Source organism: Schistocerca serialis, chromosome 9, assembly GCF_023864345.2.
Source record: "Schistocerca serialis cubense isolate TAMUIC-IGC-003099 chromosome 9, iqSchSeri2.2, whole genome shotgun sequence".
Classification (NCBI taxonomy): domain Eukaryota; kingdom Metazoa; phylum Arthropoda; class Insecta; order Orthoptera; family Acrididae; genus Schistocerca; species Schistocerca serialis.
Window position 1 is genome coordinate 131486033 of NC_064646.1, and position 22872 is coordinate 131508904.

The 22872-nt window shown below is 44.3% G+C and overlaps 1 pseudogene; it reads left to right on the forward strand.

Moving 5' to 3' along the window:
• Positions 1 to 4670: 4670 nt before the first annotated feature.
• LOC126420098 (5S ribosomal RNA) lies at positions 4671 to 4788 on the forward strand (annotated as a pseudogene).
• Positions 4789 to 22872: the final 18084 nt, after the last annotated feature.

The window sequence follows — 22872 nt, forward strand, 5'->3', positions numbered from 1 at the left end:
TAAAGGTGTATGATGTGATCCTTGAGTTTCTCCCGGCGTATTTGATAATCAAAATATCCACGGGTGTACTGCCGGGTACTCATAGTGGCAGATTCAACGTGCTCTCCGCCCAACCACTACAGCACAACCTGTGGAGATGGATGAAATCACGAGGGAGGAGGTAGACACTGCGTTTATTCCATATACAGTCGAACTCTCGGGGAAAATCGCCCGCATTTTGAAGAAACACCGGGTCAGAACTGTGTTTTGTCCTCCGAATAAAACTTGTGCACTGGTGGGGAGCGCCAAAGATGACCTCGGTCTGAGGAAGGCCGGCGTGTACCAGATTCCTTGTCAATGTGGCAAGTCGTATATTGGTCAGACGATGCGTACCGTCGAGGATCGATGCCGTGAACACCAGAGGCACACTCGACTGATGTATCCGAGCAAGTCGGCGGTCGCTGAACATTGTTTGTCGGAAAATCACGCTATGGAGTATGAACGCACGAGGATTCTGGTACAGACGTCGACATACTGGGACAGCGTTGTTAGAGAGGCCATCGAAATTTGCACCAATGACGACCTCATAAACCGTGACTGTGGCTATAATCTTAGCACCGATTGGGTTAATCAAGAGTAAATCGGGCAAACGTATAGTTGTGACGACCACGGCGGACAGAGCCATCACTTGGACGTCATCTCAGACGCCGTCGCAATCTCTTCCACCGCGTGACCGTGGCGCTGGGCGCGGACGGCGGAGGGAGTGCGGTGCGGGCAGAGGGTATTTAAAACGGCCGCCGCCGCGACCGAAGCCAGTTCCCCCTGAGCAGCCATAGCGTACGGATCTCCGTACCGGCACGTTCACAGGAGCTCAGTCCGTCAGTTCACCTGATGATGGCGACATGTATGATCGCCGAAATATTGTGCCCGTTGGACACTGTAGACCGGCAGTACACCCGTGGATATTTTGATAGTCTTGTAAATGATTTAGCGCAGCAATCAGTCGTCCTTTTCTGCAGGTTTTATTTGGCAAATCTAGATTTCGGCTAATGCCTAGCCATTAGTAATGCATTATTTCATTCCACATTCGAAAGAAAAGTTCAAAGATGAAATCAAGTTACTCAAAACGATAGCAGTTAATAACGAGTATAAACCTGGCATTGTAGATGATATTCTTAAAAAGAAAACTGTTAAAAGAGTTACTACGCACGACATCTCTATCATTGAATTCAAACCAAAAAAATATTTTTCCATACCTTTCTTGTTTCCCATCACCTATCAGATCCAACGCCTTTTTTCTAATAAATACAACTGCAACGTTGCCTTTTCTACAAATAATAATTTGAAAAAAGAAACTTTATTCATAATTTAAAATCCGTTCGTTCCCCTTTAGTTCTGGCGTCTATAAGATTTTCTGCGATACCTGCTGTTCTTACTACATAGGACTATCAGAACGTGCCTTTACAACCATATATAAAGAACACCTTTTAATATAAAATGGTACTAGCTCCCAAAATTCGTGTTTTGCCAACCTTCTTCTGATTACAGGTCTACGAATCAAAATTTTGCAGACTGAGAAGAAAGGGTGTAGATTAGATATTCTCGAATAATTAGAGATTTTTAAACATCTTTCTCGGAATGTTAGCCTCATTCTCAATGAGCAGCTGCACTTGCATAATAAAAATTCCTTCAACGCTATAAAGCCGTTACTTGACATTTAATTTCGGATCTCCTCGTGCAGCTTACCGAATTTTTTTTCCATCTAAGTCAACTCATAATTTTTCGTTTGTTAAATGGTTTATTGGCTGTATTTCATGTTATATCGTTTCCTACAGGCTGTGTCTTTCAGCCCTCTTTGTGTTATCTGCAATGACGTTTTTATGATTCAAACTGTACCTCTAAGCTCTGATATAGACAAAATGTTACTTTATCTGTCGCTGTTAAACAAAATATTGCCTTTTACGTTATGTACCGATAATATTCATTATAATTTTCGTCTGTCTACACTTGAACGTTAAGTAGCCAAGTTGTACTTGTGGCTACTAGATGGCACTCTCGATGCAACGTCATGTTCACCTGATCGCGCTTGTTAACGCGGGCGCCTCAGTCCGTTGCAACCTGTGGCTGTACAGCTATGAGCAGCCCATAGTGGCTCACCTTCATGCATTCTTTTTAAAAAAAACTTAGTGACTAAAGCCCTTCTGGCCTATTATTTATTTTATACGTGACATGTAAATACCGTCTCTGTCTTGTATTCTTAGTCAGGACTTACACTTTTATATAAAAAAAAAATTCTTCTTCCATAAATTTATAATTATGTTATAGGCCACTTTAAACGTTTAAATTCTGATGAAGGCACTCTTAAAAGTGTTGAAATCTGGTTAATAAGACTAAAAATTGTGGCCGAGGGCCCATTTGCTTCAATTTTCCATATTTCATAGTATCAGTGCATGCCAGTTCCCTGTTGTTCGGGCGTCTGTCACAGACGACTGATTGCTGCGTTCCATCATTTGTAAATCATAGTATAGTCGCTGAGTGCACCCACGTTCCTAATGGAAGGTAACATTATGAAAACAGTCTTGATTACAGGGGAAACAATACTTTTATTGACACCTTTCGCCATTCTGGGCATGTAGTATATTAAAATTTCCTGTTGATGCCCCAAAAGGGCGAAAAGCGTCCCCTGCAACCAAGACTGATTTTACTTCGAAACTGGTGGAAAACGTTTTTGGTTCACTGACATATTTATTTTTATCTTCTCTCTATTATACGTCCAGAATCAGACATTTGATTAACCATTTTTTTGCAGTTTCTTATTTTGGTGTCTAAATTAGAAAAAATTGTCCAATTTGCATCTTTATAAACTCCATCTAGAGGTAAGATTGCTTCGCTCTTTTAATTTAAAATGGTTCAAATGGCTCTGAGCACTATGGGACTTAACATCGATGGTCATCAGTCCCCTAGAACTTAGAACTACTGAAACCTAACTAACCTAAGGACAGCACACAACACCCAGTCATCACGAGGCAGAGAAAATCCCTGACCCCGCCGGGAATCGAACCCGGGCGTGGGAAGCGAGAACGCTACCGCACGACCACGAGCTGCGAACTTTTAATGTAAAAAGTCAAGACGAAGTGAACTTCGGTTCTTCAGTTTGTCTCCTTTGTAAACATTGGCATTACTCTGATCCTGAGATTTTCCCTTCAGTGATGTCAATTTCGATTTTGTTGAACTGAGAACCACCAGCAAAATCCTTACTGAAACCACTGTGGTTATTATGCTGAAGGCTTTCCCAATCACTGATCTTGAACCGTAACAATGTCATTTAACAAGAGATAGTTTGGCTTACCGTTTCTCACTACATAAACGAATTCTTCTTCCCATCCTTTATTAAACACTCAATTAATCTTAACACATATACCAGGGAGACTGGTACAGGATTACGTTGTCATCTTAATCTTACTGCAGTATGTGGAGAACTCTGAGATACATGTCAAGTACACGGACCAGAACTGTGCCTTAGTCTACCTGCATCGAGTTGTTAACATTCTGGTAGCTGCGTTAATAGAGATAGGAATCATACTATTTTAGCTTCTGCTCAAGCTAAATTTCTAGGTAGATATTCGACTGACATTGCAAAAACATGTCAACGAACTCCAACATAAGGTTCATATGAGAACTGACATGTCTTACACTGACTGTGGAGCCGTCCATAAGATTCACATCTGTAAAAACAATTATGAGCAAGGTAGAATATGGCCGCACGTGTTATGGCTCCGTATCCACATCACAACTGGAAGCTGTAGGCCGTACACAATTAGCAGCTCTGCGTATTTGTGGGCCCATATCAAGACTTTGTAAGGAGTATGCTTCGCTGGCGATGGGCGAGGCATAACAGAATCTCTGACCAGAGAGTATTTTATTGTTAGTTGTTGCTTGTCGCGTGTCTGCGCTAGTCTGCGCGAGTCGACAGTAGTAGTCAGTCGGATACACTAGCGAGTGGACAGGAGTAGTCTGCGAGAGTCGGCATGCGTCGGCTGTGTGCTCTGCTCGCGACTCTAGTCAGGACTCTGGAGGATGAGTATTGTTGGAGAAGGTAAAGAAGCAGCATTGCGCATATTTAATAATGTATGTTAATTGTAATTAATTTGTTCAAAAGAAATTGCCCCAATAATAATTTTTTTATAAAGTAACACTTTTAAAGAAAAACATTCATTTCAATTTAAAGAATATTTCCTATGCATTCCCTCCAAGAATATATATATATATATATATATATATATATATATATATATATATATATATATATATATATATATATATATATATATGCCAGCATTGCACGAAGCAGTGTCGAAGAATGTATAATTAAGAGCAGATATAGATGCAGTTTTTATTGAGGTAACAATTTTTGCTTTTTTATTCAGAATACAGGGCCGAAGGTCAGCGCTGCTGCCCTTTTAAAATTTACCAGATATTATTATTTCTGTTGAGAGGTTACATTTAGTTCATGGTTCATTATTTAATTAATATTATTGTGTAGGTTTATGGTCAATTATCATTCATTAATTTTTGTGTGAGGAGGTTGCACTTGGCACATTACCATTTAACAATATTTTGTGGGGAATTTACGCTTGGCTCCATTTTGCATTTTTATTTAACAATATTTCGTGCGGGGAGGTTACAACTTCGGCAACGGCCTTGCCGCAGTGGATACACCGGTTCCCGTCAGATTACCGAAGTTAAGCGCTGTCGGGCGTGGCCGGCACTTGGATGGGTGACCATCCAGGCCGCCATGCACTGTTGCCATTTTTCGGGATGTACTCAGCCTCATGATGCCAATTGAGGAGCTACTCGACCGAATAGTAGCGGCTCCGGTCAAAGAAAATCATAATAACGACCGGTAGAGCGGTGTGCTGACCACGTGCCCCTCCTATCCGCATCCTCCACTGAGGATGACACGGCTGTCGGATGGGCCATTTGTGGCCTGAAGACGAAGTGCTTTATATCAAGACCTCAGCGTCCAGGATGCAAGGGGAAATGGCAGTTCCATTACTCGTTACGAGACAAATCTGTTATGTGGCCATGTTGAGGGTCAGATCCTCTATCAATTGTCCATTACATTAGAAATGACCTCAGTTACTAAATCTGATTCCGATACCGTACGAAGAAAAGAAAACTCCTGCTAACAACTTCACTTCATACGGTGAAATTCTGGGACATCAGTTTTTTTGAGGACATATGATGCCAAGCAGACTATATCTCTTCAAAAAGTTGCTTTGCTCTCTACGATGGTCATGATGTGGGTGCTTCTGTATCGTAACTGGCAAGACTGGTACAGCGTACACGGATATTTCCAAAGTGTATGTTTCTGCAAGACTCGCATTTTTTGATGACGGAACGTGATGGATACAATACATCTTGTTACCATCAGAGGCGTCGATATTAACTGCGGACAGTATGCATTCAAAAAAAATGGTTCAAATGGCTCTGAGCACGTTGGGACTTAACACCTTAGGTCGTCAGTCCCCTAGAACTTAGAACTACTTAAACCAAACTAACCTTAGGACATCACACACATCCATGCCCGAGGCAGGATTCGGACCTGCGACCGTAGCGGTAGCGCGGTTCCAGACTGAAGCGCCTAGAACGGCTCGGCCACACCGGCCGGCAGTATTATGCATTGATCAAGTTATTAATCACACAGTCGACTTAACACATCGATAAGTTCCAAAAATATACTGAGTCCAGGAGTGTCCTACAATCTCTTCCAAGGGCTGCCGAAGGAAAAACTGTTTATTCCAAGGCGCATTGCAGTGCCTGTGTTGTTAAGAAGAACGATGTAATGTTGCCGGCCGGTGTGGCCGTGTGGTTCTAGGCGCTTCAGTCTGGAACCACGTGACCGCTATGGTCGCAGGTTCGAATCCTGCCTCGGGCATGGATGTGTATGATGTCCTTAGGTCAGTTAGGTTTAAGTAGTTCTAAGTTCTAGTGGACTGATGACCTCGGATGTTAAGTCCCATAGTGCTCAGTGCCATTTGAACCGTTTTTGATGTAATGTTCCTTCGGACATCCATACACTAAGGCGGCTACAGTCGTTATGAAATACAGTGAAGCGACAAATAAACTGGTATAGGCGTGCGTATTCAAATATAGAGATATGTAAACAGGCAGAATACACTGCTGCATTCTGCAACGCCTATATAAAATGATAAGTGTCTGGCGCAGTTGTTAGACCGGTTACTGTTGCTTCAATGGCAGCGTATCAAGATTATGTGAGTTTGAACGTGGTGTTATAGTCGGTGTACGAGCGATGGGAGACAGCGTCTCCGAGGTAGAGATGAAATGGGTATTTTCCCGTACGACCATTTCACGAGTGTCTCGTGAATGTCAGAAATCCGGTAAAACATCAGATCTCTGACATCACTGCGGCCGAAAAAAGATCCTGCACGCTTTCTGTTGTAGTTTGTCGTACTTTCTCATCTGGCGGTTAGTACAGAGCATTGCTGTGTTACCATATGTACAAGAGGTCACCGACGTATTGGCAAAATTCTACGAAAAGCCGACATCAAACCAATTTTCCGAAGCTGAAACAAAATGTCAGACATGCTCGGTTCTACCAAGGATGCAGTTGACAAACTACACACAGCTGGCGTGTATGAAATTGGTTGTGCGTGTGGATTAGTCTACATAGGTGAGACGGGACGTCCGATTAGGACAAGGCTCTCGGAACATGAAAGATATATCCGCCTGAAACAACACACTAAGTCAGCAGTGGCGGAACACCGAGACGAGTGCAGGAAACCAATATTTTTTCAAGAAGCCCGCGTCCTGGCGAAACAGCCTCTCACTTTCAAAAGAAAGATTAGAGAGGCGATAGAAATAGCCAAAAGACCCGCCAACATGAATAGAGAGGACGGGTACAAGCTTCCGAGGTCTTGGCTGCCTGCAATAGCAGGGCTACGGAGCGGCGGCAGAGCCGTGGCGGCCCATGCAGACACGCGGAGAGCCGCAGTAGTGGTCGCGAGCACACAAAGCAATGGCACGCCGCAGCCGGCTTCTGGACAGCATGGAAACAGTGTGACGTCACAGCCATCACCTGTTCGCTATTCGTCCGTCTCCTCCAATGGGGTGGATTAATATAAAGACCAATAGAAAACAGCTATTTCAGCCAATGACAGATAATAAAGGAAATACCAATAAAGCATACCTTTCACCCCTCCTCCTCCTCCTTTTACAGCCAATCAAGTAACGACACGGTTTTCTCGTGCAGCTATTTAAGGAATCAAGTGTGTTCATTTAGCATCCCCTCCCTCCTGTAATACCTGCAATCTCCCTCATCCCACCTACTCCCAAAAGTGTAAAGCCCGACCCCCTCCAACCACTCCTGAACTCACCGTACCTGTCCGACCCCTGGACGCCCCCACCCCTCCTGGCAATTCCCTTCGTCCCCCACCCACCGCTGAGGACATCATCAGGTTCCTCACCATCGTCCTCCAAAATGTTCATCCCTTTCAGCGCCCCCACACCCTCCAGCAGATCTCCCTTGCTGCCCGTTCCATCTTCCAACTCAAGATGTACGCCACCTACTCCAACAACCAGGCCCATTGCACCTTCTCCCGTCTTGACACCCTCGTTTAAATCCCAGTCATGGCGCGACAGCAACGTATCCTTTTCAACAACATACGCTCCCTTCCCGCCAACAAAAACCTGTTCCTGCACACCCTTGCCACCCACCGCGTGGATGCCTTCCTCCTCAATGAAACCTTCCTGCAACCCCACCACACAGTCCACACTTCGCCCTACCTCCTCCACCGCTCCGATAATCCCCTCCCGATTGCGCGTGGCGGAGTTGCCATTGGGCACCACCGCCAGATCCCCGTTCGGCTCCAACCTCTCCTTCCCGACCCCACCGAACACCTGATCCTTAGTGTCTTCTTCCCCGGCCTTACCATTACCTGCGCCACCATCTATGTTCGCCCCAACGCTCCTCTTCCCTTCGACTTCCTCTCCCACATTGACCGTACCTTCTCCTCCTACGTGATCGCCGCCGACCTCAACATCCATAGTCGTTCCTCCGCCCAGTTACGGCAGTGGCATCGGTTCCTCTTCTCCCTTCAAGGCGACCTCATTCCCATCCCCCAGCACACCCGTCCCGAATCCAACTCCACTCCTGATGTTGTCCTATCCTCCCCCAACCTCCTTGGCTGCATAACGGTGGATGTCCTGGAGCCTATTGGTAGCGACCATCTCCCTGTCCTCCTCACCATTTCAGACGGTCGTCGCCCTCGCCCCGACCCTCGTACTGCTCCTCCCCCTAAGTATGTCCACGACTATTCCCGAGCCGACTGGAATGCCTACCGGGATACCCTTTCCACCCAGGTCAATAGCCACCCTCTCTCCTACCACCACCCTGACGATGTCACCCATGCCGCCTCCTTTCTCCAGCAGACCTTGTCTGAGGCCGTGGAGGCCCACGTTCCTACTGTCGCCATCCACCCCCACCGTCCTACCTTACCCTCACAGGCCGTTCTCCTCCTCCGTGAATCCCGTCGTCTCTACCGTGCCTTCCTCCGCACGCGTGACCCGGACACACTACGACGCCACCGGCAACTCCAGCGACACGTTCGTAATTTGCTCGCGGCTAAGAAATGCCGGGACTGCCGACAGACATGCACCCGTTTAAATGCAACCCTACCAATCAACTTGTCCAAGTTCTGGTCAGCCTTCCGTCGCCTTACCGGAACTAAACCCTCCCCCTACTATCCTCTTCTCCACGATGATCACCCCTTCCCTGACACCCTTAGTAAGGCCAATCACTTTGCCTCCTACCTCTCTGATGTTTTCTCCATCCCCGACGATCCCCAGTTCGATTACTCCCTCTTCCTGGATATCCGCGATCGAACTGACACCTCTGTCCCTCCCCTCGCTCCTGGTTTCCAGTACTTGGACAACATTACACACACGGAACTCAATACCCCTATCACTACACGGGATCTCATTGATACACTCCGCACCAAACGCAACACCGCTCCTGGTCACGATCGTGCCACCTACCGTCACCTTCGTGAAGCTCCTGTCTCTTTCCTCTCCACCCTGGCCAGGCTCTACAATGTAGTCCTGTCCACCGGTTACTACCCCGACCTGTGGAAAACCTCCCGTATCCTCATGTTCCTTAAACCTGACAAACTGCCGTCCGCCGTCTCCTCCTACCGTCCCATCAGCCTTACCTCGGTCTTCAGCAAGGTCCTGGAATCTATCCTCACCCGCCGCATCCACCAGCATCTCCGCCAGCACCGCCTCCTTCCCGTCACCCAGTGTGGCTTTCGGCCATCCTTCTCTTCCGACGATCTTCTCCTTCACCTCACTCATCTCCTTTCCGAACAGCTTAATTCCCGTCGCTCCGCCATCTTCCTCTCCCTTGACCTCGAACGCGCTTATGACCGCGTCTGGCATTCCGGTCTCCTCTTCAAGCTCCAAACCTTTGCCCTTCCCATTAACTACGTCCGTCTGATCGGTTCCTTTCTCTCCCGCCGTCCTTCCTATGTCACCATCCATAACACCGATTCCTACACCTTTTTCCCCTCCGCCGGTGTGCCTCAAGGCTCCGTCCTCTCCCCCCTTCTGTACCTTTTGTACACGGCGGACATGCCGCCGCCGTCGCTCCCCGTCCACCTCCTACAGTTTGCCGATGACACCGCGTTCCTCGCCCTTGCCCCCACCCTGCAACGCTCCCAACGCCTTCTCCAATCCCATCTTGACCGGTTCACCGCTTGGTGCAACCAGTGGTTGCTCAAGGCCAATCCCTCCAAAACCCAGGCGATCATTGTAGGCAAAACCACCCCTTCCTTCAGCCTCCTTGATTTCTATCTCACCGTCTATGGCCGTCCTATCGCCCTCACTCCCACCCTTAAGTACCTTGGCGTCACCCTCGACCGTCGCCTCTCCTGGACTCCCCATCTCCAGACGATCCAAGCCAAGGCACGTTCCCGACTCCGTCTCCTCAAGCTCCTTTCCGGCCGCACGTAGGGTCTGGACCCCTCCACACTCCTCCACACCTATAAATCCCTCATCCGCCCTATCCTTTGTTATGCCCATCCAGCCTGGATCTCCGCCCCCCCTACCTTCTATAAATCCCTCCAAATCCTTGAACGCCATGCTCTCCGCCTTGCCTATCGCATCCGTCTCCCCTCCCCCACGCGGATCCTGTATGATCTCATCCCCTTCCCCCACCTCCTCCTTTTCCTTGAAAGGATACGTATCCTGTACACCTCACGTAAACTTGATCCTCCTCACCCGCTCGTTTCCCCGATCCTCTCCCACCCCCGCCCACTGCCGCGCCTGTATTCCCACGTCCCACCCGGTCTCCATCTCTCCACCCTCCTTACCCTCTCCCAAGGTGGCTTCCGCCAGCTCCCCCTCCCTGATGATGTCATCGTCCCCTCCATCTACCCCTCTTATCAACTTTGATCCTCCCCCCCACCTCCTATGTCCTCTCCTTTAGGCACCCTCCCTCCCTCCCTTCCCTTCCCTCCTCTTTCCTTTCCCCCCTCCCTCCTCCCCTCTCCACCGGGCTTCCCCTCCCCCTTCCTCCCTCCCCCTCTCTCCTTTGCCCATGGCATCTCTGCTCCCCCCTCTCCCATTCCCCTTCCCATTCCTCCTCCTCCACCTCCTCTCTTGGCAGGTCCCAGGACTCGTACACGCTCAGTGAACATTCGCGCGCCGGAGATCATCGCCGTCACTGTTTCGTGTGTGTGCCTTCGTTTGTGTGTAGTGTTGTTCGCCGTCACGTCCCCACCGTTCACGTGCCGTCGCCATCATCCATGTTCTGTGCATCGTGTCGCCCAGTGTTAGTGATGTTTCTCGTCTAGCGTGAACGGCTACATGTTTTTTCGATTTTTAGTGTCTACATTTTTTGCCCACCGTTTTTACTGTCTACTCTGTGCCACCTTTATGTACTACTTGTTGTAACACTCAAGGCTGAAGAGCGGCGTATTGTGCTGCTGCCAGCCCGCCTTTGTATAAGGTGTTAAAATCACAATAAAGGAAAAAAAAAGAAGTTCATTTAGCAGTTAACGTAAGGCCCTGATGAAGGCTAGCTGCAACGCTGGCTGAAACGTTGGCGCATTTTAAGTTATGACGATGCGGTCAGATACCCTGAAGAATTTTATTGAAGTATGTGTCTGTATATTGACAGAATAGGCGGAGCTCGGCAGGGGGAAATATTTAGAACAATGTATCACCTATTTATTGCATAATTATAGTATGAAGTAAAATATTATGTATTACAGGCCACCGAAGATCTTCGTAAATAAAAAAATATATATGCCAATCAAAAGAGAGCATTTCTTTCGTCATAGACAGGGACCTTGTATAACAAGAAAATAGTAATAAACAAGTTAATGGCGCTTTTCCTGACAAATCTAGCTGAATAGTATTTGTATGCAGGTTGTGGCTAGAATACGCGCTGACAGTCCTAACTTTGGATATGTTATGAGCACGCAGCCTTCGGGTTAAGACAGCGTCTTCCATCCGTTCAAGTGTTTCCTTTTAGTTTGTCAGGGTCGGCTGGTAGACATACTGTTGCCAAACTACAGCATCTCTCTATTCTATTAGCAAAGCCTGTAATTGTGGTCTCAGAAGCGGGAAGAGTAACAAAACTAAACTTGCAATAGCTTTGTGCAGCCTTCGTACTCGGCTTCGCGCCAATCGCATGTCTGACAATTTGAAATTAGAGTAGTTCTGCGGGAAGGAGCTGCATTTGGCCGTCTGTTTGCCGAACACTCGCTTGGCTAAGAGCAGCCAGCAGTTTGGCTGGAGTTTGAGCGGCCAGGAACCACCACTCCAACTGAACGTCGCGGCTGCCAGAGAAGCAGCAGAAATTCAGCATCTCGAATACTGTTAACTATAAGCTGATTAATGGTGGACGATCATAGTGTTCCCGTTTCAGATCTGGTGAAGTTCAGATGTAGCTACGTCATAGCAGACATTACGTACTAGATGAACTATTTGTTTACCACAATTTATCTATCCTCCTCTCTCCCTCCCCTCCCTCCTTTTCCTTCCCACCGTCAGTTTCCCAGTTTTTTAAGCTTTTGCACAGGTACTCGGTCCTTCGCATATCAAATATTCATAGTAACAATAATGTCATCTCCACTAAAACAGCAAAATCCATGTAATCGAAATGCTTTCCCTGCTTTTTTTGAAATGACCGGAAACGAGGATGTGCTGAGAATAGTAACGTGCAGCTAGGAAAGTACTTCACTTGCTGTGTTATGCTGAAGATGAAAAGAAATCTATCGTGTGCTCATGACAAATAGAAAATAGCACATCTCTTACAGTCTGCATTATCCTTTACTCTGGAGAAGGAGGATAAAACACCCCAAAAACAGGTGCAAAATATGTCGATATTCATCCCGGCCGATATTTCGCGTCGTCGACTTGTACGCTTAGATGGCGCTGGTATTATCAGAAGCCACAGAATTCAAAAAAATGCAAACGATTAAGGTTATCCATTGTAGATGTTTTAGAACCTGTTACTACAGAAAATTTTAACCACCCACTTTTCTAATATTTGTTTATTTCAATAAGCTAATTTTCGAGACATTTTAAGCTCATTTTTAGATGGGGCACATGGAGATCACATATATATTTCCGTAGCGAGATGCTGTGTACTGCCATAGTCACGAGAAGTTAGACATAGACCATTAACGTATCGCCGTACATAACCGATTACGATAAACAGTAGAAAAAAAATGGTTCAAATGGCTCTGAGCACTATGGGACTCAACTGCTGAGGTCATTAGTCCCCTAGAACTTAGAACTAGTTAAACCTAACTAACCTAAGGACATCACAAACATCCATGCCCGAGGCAGGATTCGAACCTGCGACCGTAGCGGTCTTGCGGTTCCAGACTGCAGCGCCTTTAACCGCACGGCCACTTCGGCCGGCAGTAGAAAAAAGTCGGGTCCGTTCTAACAGGATGTTATGGCGAAACTACGATTTTCCGTCGATCTTGTGGATATCAAGAAAACTTACATCATAGAAGGAAAATAACACCAGAAGTAGAGACCCTATTATACTGCAGGCATTTATAATTTCGAAGTCAGGGCTTTGGCTTTCTTCCTTCACGTTTTAATATTTATGTGGATGATATGAATAGAGAATGAATGTCTAGTCCAAGCCCAGGAATTAAAATGAATGAAATAATGGTTTATCAAAACTTTGGTTTTAAATAAACAATATAAAGTTTGAAAAAAGTCGCGCTGTATGGTAGACTAATAGAGCAAGTGTCATTTCCAATAGTTTAACTGCTACACAACCCACGACATTGTTCATGATATCTCTAGCGTTCCATCAAGTATTTTATATAACATACACGACATTAAACGTAACAAATTGTTATCTTTTCAAATGAATTATATTTTGACAGTGCTGCAGGTGCGTTCTTTACAACAATCCCGCTATTGTGCGAAGATACGAACACCACTATCTTTGTAATACCTCTGTTGCAGTAGTTTGGAGCACCACTAACATGGAACGCGACAATATCTCTTTTTATCCACACGAAAATTTTAAAAAAGAAGATGATCCATTAATAATGGTTAGGCTGTCGTTCACTACAAATAATTAACAAAGAATTATATTTTAACCTTATTTTTATTTATCATTTTGTATAGCTTCACAACATCATGTAAGACTCGACCCTAAAGTCAGTAGCTCACCACAACGTAAATGAATTAATATTGTAACGTGTGCTATTACAGCGGCAACCAAAATTTGCTTCCTGCTCGCTTGCGCACCCAAGCAAGAAGAGCGCTACAGGAAGAAAGAGCGAAGTCGCATCGCCAAAGACAAGAACTAGACTACAAATCCGCATCAGTGATTTAATATCGTCCTTACGAACTTTCAGAAAGAGATCATTAATTAAGCTAACAAAAAATAGTGATGTTTAGTACATATCGGTCACAAATTAAATAAGGTCATCTCAAAAAAAGTTATTTAGGAAACTGATGTATGTGGCAAGAATTAAATTGTATCATATGATGGCTGCGCCAGAGACATGGGGTGACTAATTCAAAACATTTAGGGAGATGCATAAATAAGAAATGAGAGTTCTGGGATCCGCGAAAGGCTATTCTATACTGAATTAATTTGAAAATTACGAGGTGTGGTGGTCACTGAATATTTTTAAAGTAGATTATAGACTCAGAGAAAATGAAGAAAGATCGATGTGACGCTTCAACAGAGTAGGAGAAGGAAGAATAACATTTGAAGTCTTATCATAAAAAAGAAATTCGAAGATCAAGAAAACATTGGCAACAACTGCCTCTCTCGCCGGAACTGGTGAATCGACTACCCCTTGCCGGCCAGTGTGGCCGAGCGGTTCTAGGCGCTTCAGTCTGGGACCGCGCGACCGCTACGGTCGCAGGTTCGAATCCTGCCTCGGGCATGGATGTGTGTGATGTCCTTAGGTCAGTTAGGTTTAAGTAGTTCTAAGTTCTAGGGGACTGATAACCTCAGATGTTAAGTCCCATAGTCCTCAGAGTCATTTGAACCATTTTTTTGACTACCCCTTGTAGGTAAAAGAAGAAGTAACTGCAATGTGTACTATCAGGTTCAAAGACAAAAAGAAGAAATGAATGAAGGAAACCCTCTTGCATGTTATGCCGTTGGTCCCGACTATGTCTTCAGGATTAGCCTTTGCAATCAGTACGGTGTCTTTAGTATAATGCTGCCTGTGATACTGAAGCACTGGAGCAAAAAGTTTCTCATCTGCTCCGTTTCTCTTAGTACCATACTAGTACTGAAGCAAATGTATCCACCTAAGATAAAAATCTAACAAAAGAGAACATTGTGAGTTAACGAGCATTACGCTCTCATTTAAATATGTGGCCGCAGGAGTCAGCCTACAGGAATTATAACACGAACCCTGTCGTCCAGGACCGTGTGCCACAAAGGGTGCAAATTCGCCACGAGATGGGGAAACTCACAGGCGTCTATTGTGTATTGAGGCCTAAGCGCTGTAGTGTGCGAGTGAGACAGACGAGAACCTACGTCATAGGGAAATCCAGGGAAGCATAGCAGTGTTAAATATGGCGGACCTAAGATCGGCCAGAGGGAAACATTTATGAAAACTTCTCAGTTCTGTAGTAATGCAAGGAATCAAGCCACAGTAATTTTAATCTGCCATCCTCCATAAATTTTTCATGGTGAACCAAATAAAACTTGAAGATTTATCATATCTATAATAGTTTATGATTTATTGTGAAAGTGAAAGCTTTGGTCGATCTCAACGATCGATATTTCATATAGAAAAACATAAATAAAATGACAAACGTTGTAAATATCAACTCTGTGAATTTATTTGTTTAAAAGATATAGTAAATTTAAATTATCAGTATTGTCAATTAAGCATTGCATCATTTTCGAGATCACGAAACACACTAAAAGATTCTAACATTCTGCGTGGTGTCTGTTGTTCTAAGTCGTGTCTCCCTACCACTTTCACGCAACGACGCTCTGAGCGTGTTTTTTAGGTAATTGACTAGTTTGAACCTGGGACCTGTTGCTGGTAAGGAGACGCCAGACCACACATGACATGTAGAGTTCAGAAGAGTTCAGTGAGACTAGCGATGATATAACCAAATACTTAATGATTTCAGCGTCAGCTCCACTGCACTCCCTGTAAAAGAATCTTAATACTAACTAAATTTAGTGGAAGGGGTTCAAGGCTTTCCTATTTTTAGTTAGCTGGTAAAATAACGTCGAAGAAGCAGTTAAGTTTACCATTGGAAATTTTATTCTACTCACAAAACGTTGTTTATAAATTGCACTATTGATAAAAGGAAATATTTTAATACAGGATGATAAAAACCAACTGCGTTCAACAAAAATGTGAACGAATATTCCATGAATGGGTTTCCAAGTTCTACAATGGATTGAAGGATGACCTATGCCATATTACATTTATAATCTAGGTTTAAATTAAGTTTCACAAAAGAGAAAACTATCAAAATGGTCTACAGTGATCCTCAATTATCTTTAATTACTTACCTAACTTGTTGTAAATTACAGTGGCTGATGTGGCTTCTCAATAATTATATAACAGAAAAATCATCGCATTTCAGATTTTAACTTATGTAGCAAATGTGAATACCATGAGCTTCAATTGAAGATCGACACTAGTATTACGTAAAAAGGGGATGTAACAGATGAGACTTCTGCAGTTCTGAGTGAAGCCTTATGCGCTCAAAAATGCGGCATCGCGTGCGTTCATTACCTTGTCGGTGTTCGTCAGGGGGCGGCGGCCGGCGCAGCTCCATCCAGCTCGCTGTCTCGCAAGCAACTCTCTCCTAAATTCTCCTTACTACAATTTATCGAAGTTGGTTTTAAAAAAAAACTATCTGGCTGTGTTTTCATCTGACCAATCAGGGTCTCAATGTTAACCTTAAGCTCCGCCTACGAAAATTCTGTCTATCCAATGAGAAACGTTATACTTTTTGTGGCGGGGCAATGTTTTTATCATTTGCAACGTAACAGAAACGCGAAAAAGTCTCACGCTAAAACTTGCAGCTGGTGTGGCCCTTTTAGTGTTATCGTAAGATCTATACTGTTCTTCTGGAGAGCTCTATCTTTTAACATGGGCTGGGGGGTGGTCCTGTCGGTTACTTTTCGTGGTGGGGCAATGTTTTTAACGTTTGCAACGTAACAGAGACGCGAAAAAGTCTCACGCTAAAACTTGCGGCTGGTGTGGCCCTTTTTGTGTTATCGTAAGATCTGTACTGTTCTTCTGGAGGGCTCTAGCTCTTAACATGGGCTGTGGGGTGGTCCTATCGGTTACTTTTCGTGGTGGGGCAATGTTTTTAACGTTTGCAACGTAACAGAGACGCGAAAAAGTCTCACGCTAAAACTTGCGGCTGGTGTGGCCCTTTTTGTGCTATCGTAAGATCTATACTGTTCTTCTGGAGGGCTCTAGCTTTTAACATGGGCTGGGGGGGTAGTCCTGTCGGTTAACTGGCGACGTGGGTGTCCGTCCCTTATCGTGGGGGCTTCTAGCTTAACATGGTTCTGCCCTCGGCTTCTGTTCTCGTTCTTCCCTCGGAACTGCGTCTGTTTCAAGGTGGGAAGGTATGACACGCATTTAGGCATTCTTGTGTTAGTCCATTTGCTCACTCGTTACTCGTATTACTTTGGTTAATTTACTGTCACGATTTATTCAGAGCTATGTGACATACTACTGGATTTGCTTATCATGTCAGGGTTTTCATGGAAGGTGTTGGATTTACCTGACACCTTACATATCACCACTCTTCGAACTTAATTTTTGCACTGAAGTTAGGCAATGATTGAATCGTTGTCTAAGTCAGTCAAAAATTATTCCTTTATCTAAATTTTGTTGCCTACTGTTCAGCCACATTATTCTGGTTCTATGCCAGTTTGTATTACTAATTTATATTTTTATATTCTTCCACAATATTCTCAAAAATATTTTTATATTGGCAAGAGAAGAATATTTTTATTCTATTATAATTATTATTTTTTAATTATTTTCTTTCTTTAGTTAAGTGTGAAGTTTGTTTTTATGAAGTTTGTTATCGAAAGTGAGGAGTCTTTCACATCGATTTTCTTAGAAATACTTTTTTTATAAATGTAGTAACTAAGTAAAATCTATTCCTAACACATTTTCTAAGTATCATGTACAAGTAAAATGTTTTTGTTTCTAGACACTCATTTGAACATTCCTACACTAACAAATAAGAATTATTTCCAAGAATTGCTTTGACAAAGAAATATACATACACAAGTATTGAGATATTATCCTAACAAATGGTACAAATGTAAAAAATAGGGAAAACATCCGACAAGATAATTTTTTATTCTTTGTTTTTATAAGGAGAAAATAAGTACAATATAGTTATTCTTTTATTATTATGAGGAGAAAATAAGTGGCATATACACTCCTGGAAATTGAAATAAGAACACCGTGAATTCATTGTCCCAGGAAGGGGAAACTTTATTGACACATTCCTGGGGTCAGATACATCACATGATCACACTGACAGAACCACAGGCACATAGACACAGGCAACAGAGCATGCACAATGTCGGCACTAGTACAGTGTATATCCACCTTTCGCAGCAATGCAGGCTGCTATTCTCCCATGGAGACGATCGTAGAGATGCTGGATGTAGTCCTGTGGAACGGCTTGCCATGCCATTTCCACCTGGCGCCTCAGTTGGACCAGTGTTCGTGCTGGACGTGCAGACCGCGTGAGACGACGCTTCATCCAGTCCCAAACATGCTCAATGGGGGACAGATCCGGAGATCTTGCTGGCCAGGGTAGTTGACTTACACCTTCTAGAGGACGTTGGGTGGCACGGGAACATGCGGACGTGCATTGTCCTGTTGGAACAGCAAGTTCCCTTGCCGGTCTAGGAATGGTAGAACGATGGGTTCGATGACGGCTTGGATGTACCGTGCACTATTCAGTGTCCCCTCGACGATCACCAGTGGTGTACGGCCAGTGCAGGAGATCGCTCCCCACACCATGATGCCGGGTGTTGGCCCTGTGTGCCTCGGTCGTATGCAGTCCTGATTGTGGCGCTCATCTGCACGGCGCCAAACACGCATACGACCATCATTGGCACCAAGGCAGAAGCGACTCTCATCGCTGAAGACGACACGTCTCCATTCGTCCCTCCATTCACGCCTGTCGCGACACCACTGGAGGCGGGCTGCACGATGTTGGGGCGTGAGCGGAAGACGGCCTAACGGTGTGCGGGACCGTAGCCCAGCTTCATGGAGACGGTTGCGAATCGTCCTCGCCGATACCCCAGGAGCAACAGTGTCCCTAATTTGCTGGGAAGTGGCGGTGCGGTCCCCTACGGCAATGCGTAGGATCCTACGGTCTTGGCGTGCATCCGTGCGTCGCTGCGGTCCGGTCCCAGGTCGACGGGCACGTGCACCTTCCGCCGACCACTGGCGACAACATCGATGTACTGTTGAGACCTCACGCCCCACGTGTTGAGCAATTCGGCGGTACGTCCACCCGGCCTCCCGCATGCCCACTATACACCCTCGCTCAAAGTCCGTCAACTGCACATACGGTTCACGTCCACGCTGTCGCGGCATGCTACCAGTGTTAAAGACTGCGATGGAGCTCCGTATGCCACGGCAAACTGGCTGACACTGACGGCGGCGGTGCACAAATGCTGCGCAGCTAGCGCCATTCGACGGCCAACACCGCGGTTCCTGGTGTGTCCGCTGTGCCGTGCGTGTGATCATTGCTTGTACAGCCCTCTCGCAGTGTCCGGAGCAAGTATGGTGGGTCTGACACACCGGTGTCAATGTGTTCTTTTTTCCATTTCCAGGAGTGTAGTTTTAGTGTTTATTTTGCCTTACTTTTGTTCTTTATATACTATCCATTTCGAAACTAATGACTTATTTTTATAGACAGTCTATTTTTTACTTAAGTCCATAGTCAATGACCATTATTTTGTAGTTTATTAGCTGTCTGGTGTGCTTAACTTATTTAGTTTTTCACACGTTTCTTTTGCACAATTCCTACATCAGATAATTTGATTTCACACATTCACACAATCCTATGAATGTTTAAGCATGAGGTTGTCGAATGTTTTTGCACGAAGGTGATGTACTTGAGCGAGATGGATGTGGGCAAGTATCTACGCTTTATCCCTTCACATTAATCTAGGGTACTATTGGTGTTATTATTGTTTTTGTTTTTATTGAAACTACTTTCTTTTTCCCACCTTCCTCTCTCTTCATTCTTCTTTCTCCTGACGATATCTTATCTGCAACATAATCTTGAAATATTGTGCTGATTATTTACCAGTAATAAAATTAATCTTCAAATTTTTTATATGGCTCACATGGTGAAGTCCTAAGGTTTTGCCTGTTTTACTTCAAACTTGTACTGAAAGTGTTTAATACTGCCAGTCTTAGGTAAAAATACCTCTGCTTTATCTTGTAAAATACCCTCTAATTCTCTTTTACTGTGTTCTGAAATACCTTGAACTTCTTGCAATTTTTCGTCGATTTCTTTATGGACTTCTAACATGAGTTGAGGCGATTCCCCCTTTTGTGCATACCATTCTAATTCTTCATCCTCTTTATCTCAAATCATTCTTAATTGTTTGTTTATAACTGGTATTTCTTCTAATTTTAGCTTTTGCTCAAAGAGAAGTGTGACATTCCCGAATGTTACGCTACCTTTCCCCATATCTATTATCGTTCGTCTCTCATTTAAAAAATCTGCCCCAATAATCAAATCTACAGTTAGTTTAGGTATAATCACGAAGTTGGTTTCGATCTTTTGACCTTGACACGCAAGAGTTAACCTTGTTTGTCTCGTAACTTCCGCAGCATTGTTTCTAATAGGACCTCTTACTTTAATCTTACGTGTTTTCAGAACTGGCAATTCCTCATTGGCATTACACTGCATGAATAAATTTTCTGAGATGGCAGTCAGCTCACTTCCGCTATCAATTACAATATTGATTTGGATATGCTTTACCATGGCCTTCACAATTGGTTGAATTTGAAAGGGTTGGTTCTGTTCTTCTTCTTGCATCAACGAATCCTCCACTGAATCATACATGAGTCTTTTCAGAAATTTCCCTTGTGAATTCGAACTTTCTGTAGGATAAGCTTCGACTGCTACTTCTCTCTCTTTTATTTCCTCTTCTCTATTTCTTCCTTCATTTACGCTTTCTTCAACATCCTCTACTTTTTCCTCATCCTCGTCTATCTTCTTCGTCGTCGCTACTTCCACATAATCGCATCTAAATGCGCTAATTATCGCTTCATAACTTCCTTCATTATATACGTTGGGTTGTGTGCCCACTGGTAACTTATTTTCAACTTCTGTCGACTGTGCATTATCCTCACTGAATTCGCGTTCCTGGTTTCCATCTCAAATAGCTCTGCAATACTCATTACTTAGTCCTTTCCTCCTACATTTGTTGTGCATGCCTCTGGTAATTCATCTTCCTCGTCAGTATTCTCCCAATTAATTTCGTCCCAACACTATATTGTTATTTTCCTGTCTTCGTTTTCATCTGGTCCCTGCGGATTTGTTTCTTCCTTCTTCTCTTCTCGTGATAAGGTATTTACTTCTCTGTTCAAGGTGCTGCAATTGTCCTGGGTCGGTGCGTCATTCTCTTTGGCATGGGCGCTTAGCTGTCAGTTCGAACGTTTATCGGGGTTTGGTGGTCTTACTTCCGCCTCTTCTATCTGTATTCTCTTTTCTTGTTCAGCTTGTTTATAGTGGTTTCTTTGTTGATAATTTGTCGGTCTATTGGCTCTCCAGTACCCGTTCCGGTTGTCGTTATTCCCTCTGTAATAGTTGTTGCCGTTCCTGGGTGAATTATAGTTATTCTCTTCTAAATCCATAACCGCTTCTTTGTTGAAATCTACTATCGTTTCTTGGTGCGAAGTTATCACGTGGTTCGTAATTATTGTTTCTTCGTACTGTGTCTTGTGGATTCCACTGCTTTTTGCTTTCGTTTTCACGTGCGCTTCGTCTTTTTCTTGCGTCATCTTCCGAAAATATGAACTCTAGTTTCCTTAGAATACCTTTAAATGCTTCGACGTCATTGCCTCCGCGACCTACTAATGATTGCTGGTATTTCAATGGTAACTTCATCGCGCATAATTTAATCAACTCTCCGTCGCTGTATGGTACATCTAAGCATTGATTTTTCTTTTCCATTAATTCGAAAAATTTCACGGGACTCTTCTCTCCTGAATTTTCAAAATATGGGTTCTGTCATAATTCGTACTTCACTCTGTTCTGTGCTTCACTGGACCAATATCGTGAGAGAAACTTCTCTCTGAAATCTTCGTACCATCGGCATGTCGCTGCAACATTCTGCATGGTTTCTGCGACTGTCCCTGACATGTGTGCACATATAAAGTCTAATTTGTGTGCTAGTGTCCAGTGTTCTGGTAATCCTACTCGGAATTGATCAATAAACGTTCGTGGATGTAATGAGTTTCCTTCTCGAAAGTGTTGAAATTTTCTGGTTGTGAGGAAATGATCGTTGTCGTACTTCGTCATAGTTCCATATGAAATTCGCGATTCTTCGCCACTTTTGTTTCTGATCATTTCTCCCGTCGTTCTTTCCGGTTGTGGTAGATACATTGGATATTGTCCACTGTAACTTTCGCCTACCCTTGCTTGATATCGTTGGAGTGGTACGCAATAATTTTCTTCCATCGGTTGTGAACGTGTAACTGAATGCATTGCACTGTACTCTTCGCGACCTGGCTTTCCATTGTCAGGTATTGGTTCGGTATCTTGTCTGGCTAACCTTGCTGCTTCATTGCACGATCCAAACTGTCTTGAAGCATACATTTGGGTTCAGCATGTGTTTGTGATGCCGTTTGTTCATCAAGAATTTCGAAACGTGTTTGTTGCTGTGCAGGCTGTCTGATTTCACGTATGTTACTTTCCGCCTGTGATTGGAATCGAAAATGCATGATATCTTCGTTAATTGCTTGTTTTTCCGGTGCTGTTACAGTTACGGATGTGGTTGCAGACTCAGTGCTTGTTCTATCTTGTTCACTACGCTCTTAAATAGTTTGCAACAACTCTGTTCGCAATTTCTGAAATTGTTGCTTCGTTTGCGCTTCTATTTTGGCTATGTGGTTATCACATCTTTTCAGCGCTGCTTTTGTGATGCGTTTGTGTAACACACTGTTTTCAACAATTTCACGCGCTGTACCTGCTGCTTGTCTAGTAATTTCGTTTATCTGTTTCTCTAGTTTCTTGACTTCTCCCTGGGTGTTGTTACTTAATGTTTTGATCTCGTCCTGAATGTCATTACGAAATGTTTGTACGTCCCCTTGTACCTTGTCAATGTCTGTT